This window comes from Austrofundulus limnaeus, unplaced genomic scaffold (genome assembly GCF_001266775.1).
Source record: "Austrofundulus limnaeus strain Quisiro unplaced genomic scaffold, Austrofundulus_limnaeus-1.0 Scaffold101, whole genome shotgun sequence".
Taxonomy (NCBI): Eukaryota; Metazoa; Chordata; class Actinopteri; order Cyprinodontiformes; family Rivulidae; genus Austrofundulus; species Austrofundulus limnaeus.
Window position 1 is genome coordinate 762285 of NW_013952503.1, and position 4802 is coordinate 767086.

Sequence of the window (4802 nt, forward strand, 5' to 3'; positions counted from 1 at the left end):
ACACACACACACACACACACACACACACACACACACACACACACACAGTTAATGTGGTGCAGCCAGACTGTTTGGCATCCTCTCAACATCACTGTCACCAGCGTTAGACACTGAGGCAGCATCCCACTGTGAGGAGTTTTTTTTTTTTTTTTAATTCTGGGGTTTGCATGAGCTTGGCCCACCTTCCTGTTTCCTGCTGCTGATTGGACCRGTGTTCCAGACCCATAATTCAGTCAGCATTGTCTCCTGCTCACCTGGCTCGTTGCTGCRGTTTCTCAGATCAACCAAGCAAACTTTCACGTTGGACGACCGTGGTTCCATATGAGCAGCCTGCCTCTGCGCCTCGTTTTGAGCTTGTTATCTTTGTACTTACTCAGACCCATGATAATATAAGAACCTCTTATCTGGATGCTGGGCAAAAGATTTAGCTTACTGCTCTTCTTTTCCACTGTTGGTAATTTATTATTTAGATCCCAGTWGCTTTAAGGGGTGCAACTCTGTGTTTTTGTTTGCTTAGTCAGTGTAGACTGTTTTACACTGAGTTGTAGTTATTTTCTGTTGAAGCTTGGTTTAAAAGTTCAAGTGATTGGTGTCCTTTTTAAATATTTAATGTTTTGAGTAGACCTGTAGGTTCTCATGTCCTTTAATCTGATGTTGTCCTGTGAAGAACTGCGGGCAGAATTCAGTAATACAGTAATTATTCAACCTTCACCTCTAATCTAACGTGTGRCCTGAAGGTGTCTTCTTTTACTTGTTCTGTTTACATCTCACACCCCAGTGTGTAAGCTTTATGCACATGCTGTGAGCCTCATTGTCTGTTTTGGGTGTTAGGGTTATGGCTCGGTTATAGTCRCGTTAACAAGATCATATAATCATAGTAGATTTAATAAATGTATTGAATGATGTAAGTGTGAACAAATATTAGTATGTAGAKCTCACCATTGTATGAGGAGTCAAAAATATAATAACACAAAACCTCAACAATTCAAAACATTAGGACCTGTGAAATAGGCCACCTTCTTATTTTGGAACAAAAACCTCTGCTGGTTCTTGAGCTAAAAATGGGACATGAAGTCAAACTCTGAAATAATCTGATAAGACGCTGTGACAAATTCCTTAATGGAAACTTTAACCCCACATTCTAACATCTAAGCACCGAGGGCGACCTCAGTGTAAAGAGCAAACAGATAAATAATCGGACACAAAGGGAGGATAAGACGGACGAGCAGAGGAGCGCAGATGAAACAACTTGTGAAGCTTCAAAAGGAATTGAGAGATTTAAGATGAAGGAAGGTAATCTGGGCTCCATGTTAGATGTAAAGAAAGASACAGATTGTCAGAATGATCTGTTAAGACATCAAAAATGTTGGGATGTCAGTCTGGGAGAGACAGATGAGAAGATAAAGCAACGATCTGACAGAAGAGCTTTACGATTCACAAAGACAATGTCACCTTGGATGTGGGAACTCTAAGAAAATCTCAGATCCTGTTACGAAGTTTCATTGCCCATTAAAGTTAAAATCATTTTCAWTGAGGGCCACATGAGCATGGTTTCCCTCAAAGGACCAGTTGTAATTAACTTACACGTTTTGTGTATAACTTTGACTAAAACGTTACATTCCTTGAGTCACTGCTACAGCTGAGAATCGCTAACAAACAATAACTGAGCTCTACATGGCATTTCCTGCATAGAAACAGTGTTTTTACACATCCTCTTATTAACACTAAAAAGTACAACTGACTAAATACGTAATAAATAATTACAGCTGGCCAATATACCAGTTCATACTTTACTCATATTTTCACTTATAGGAATTTTCCAAATACTGACATMCCGATTTAAATAGTTTGAACACATTTGGAACGTTACGTTGAGTCCGCCAGTAAACTGTTTCATGAGGGACAATTTTCCTTACAACACCGCTCAGTGTGCAATTGTGTGTACTGTAAACAACCATCCCCTACTGGGAAGAGAGAAGTACTGAGCTAAACGAGCCTTGTCAACAYGGACTAGCTTCATTCACCTCCTCTGCTGCCATTGCTGAACTACAGGAAGACTAAAACAGAGCAGAAAATCGACATCATYMWYMACWMCTCCTCCTGCTCACCCATTGGCCCAGTTGAAATACTACAGGAGAGATTCACRTCAATGATAGAAAGCCCAGAAGGAGCAGAGAAAGGAGATCAGAATTGAACAGAACTGTGTATGAAGGCGATGCCTAGGCTACGTCGTCTTCCTCCACAGCTCGAGAATTCATCAACAACACTTCTCTAAACAACTGTGCCATTATTGTCCCAGGAGTTTCACAACTAAATGAAAGTTTTAGSTTTTTTTTAAACACAAAGCYGCCCACTTCCAYCTGCGRAAATAACCTGTAAAAGCTCTAACACACGACCATTTATTGTTTTGTCCCTCGATAACACATTGATTTAATTTGCCTCCTAAATATCAGGACCTGCAGTGTGACTTATTGCGCACACGTACATTGCAACGATGATGCTCAAATGAGACATGACGTGCAGCACAGACATTGAGTTYAACACAATTAGTTTGTCCAACAGAGTTTTTGAGTTTGATGGGGACGTGACCACACACCCTGAAAAAGCAACTACCAGTAAAAAAAAAAAAAAAGTTCAGACTTGAAGCAGAACCAGGGTGGTCAGTAGAGTTCTGTTTTCAACTGGCTTCATTTCTCATTAGAGGGGAACCGTGGAGCCAGGAGGCAGGTAACCGTGTCGTATCTCCAGACTTGAGTGAATTCTCCTACCGGCTTTTCTGCTCAGTCTGTCGGGAGCCAATTACAGGCAAACACAGATCTTCTGTCTAATACACGCACGCTGCAGGACGACACACACGCAGGAAAAAAGGCTGTTCTTCTGGACTGAAAACACCATTATCATCACTGTGCTCTTTCATGTGGTTAACTAGCCACATTAGGCTGTTAGCTATAAAGATCAGGCAACTGTGCTAAACATGCTGTTTAATTATAGTGCAGGGGCTGCACGATGACTGAACTGACACAAAGTCAAACCTCCTTTAGGCTTTCTAAAGAGCTTTTTCATGGTGGTCAACAACCAGAAACACAAGTGTGAGAGACCCAAACAATGACCCGGGTGGAGAACAACAAACTCAGGTCAATCATCAACCAGACTAAAGCAAAAAGCCTCTGTGCATGACTTTATTTTCAGTCATAAAACAGCTGAAATAATCCAGCATAGCTTTTATTTTCTTACTTGCCCATAAAAATAGCCATCTGGCACTTTGAGATGCTGAGTCTTCACATCTCTTACACCCAACAACTAATCAGCCACTTCTCAGATATACTTCACAAATCACGTGCTGCCATTGTTGCCATGTTGTTGTAAGYCTGCCAAGATAAATCAATAATAAAAAAAAATGTTGCCCAAGACTTATACTCACATTAACTGGTCCATCCAAATATTATAAACCCCCTGTGTCTCTTTGGGCTGCAGCTGATGAACAGCAGCTTCTCTTGGGACRCTGAGAGAGAATCAGCAGCCAGATGCCCCATTAAGACAGAGCTCCAGCAGACATGTGCTGGCTGTGAGGAGCTGAGCATCAACACTCCCAGATCCTCCTCACTTTTATCTCCCTCCCACCGTCCTGCTCCAGAGGCGGAGAGGGAGGGAGAGAAAAATGGCATTTTACTGCCTCCATCTATTGGTGAAAAGCATCTCCACCTCTAAGCCATTTAACAACACCACAGCTCCTCTGACCCTGCCTCTGTGGCACCCCCCACCCAAGCAAACACTTCCAATTCACATGTTGGGAAGCAGGTTGAACTCCAGCCCCATTGTTCGCTCCTCCATCAGATCATCCTCACCTCAAGACAGAACAAGACGACAACTTTCATTTTCTGTGAAAATGCAGAGTGATCGCTTGATGCTGAAAGACTTTTACAGGGAAAACAAGAAAAAATGTACAAAAGTTTTGCAATTAGTTGTAAAATAGCAAAAAAAATAGATGATAAAAAGTAGTTGAAAAAAACGGAATCTTGCATGAAACAGAAAGAGCATGWTTGCTGAATTAAGCAGCTAAAAGAAGCAGCTAAGATTATCACATTAGCTGAAAATAGCTAAAAACCATAACCAAAGGTGTAAAGTGCAGGAAGCTTCAACTATTTTGAAGAATTTTAAGGATGAGGGAAGATGGCGCTACTAATTTTCAATGAGAACAAAAATGGCCAAAAATGTATGCTGAAAAGCCTACGAAAGGAAAACARTGATCTCAACCATCTGGAAGCAGAAACGTCTATGAGCTTCAGGTCTTTATAAAAATCCCCTTTTCAATGACCTTCTCTTCTAAACTGAACAAAAGCATCCAGTTAAAAGTCCAAACGTTCCAGCAGATCATAACAAGAGTCTGAACCAAGACTTCCTGCTGGTTCTGGTGACTGGTTACCTCCCTGCTGAGTGAAACCAGATCTGCTGGTCTTACTGGAGGTCACCTGTGAGAGGTCACAGGGTCAGTGGTCTGTGTGGTGACCACCAGCTGGACAGAGCGAAGGTCATCATACATGTTTCAGTTATTATTATTATTATCATTATTATTATTATTTTAGATCTGGGCATTTTCAAAGGATGTTTAACTTTTTGAGAAGAGAGGAAAAAAYTGGTGACAGATATTAAATTGAGATAAGTAGGAAGTTAAAGGCAGTGTGTTTTTATTTGGAGAAGAAATGACTCGTTTTCTCTGCAGAATGAAAGAACAGCTTTAGATGTACATCATGATTTATACTTATATTAAACTTTAGGTCAGTTAAAGTGTGTGTGTGTGTGTG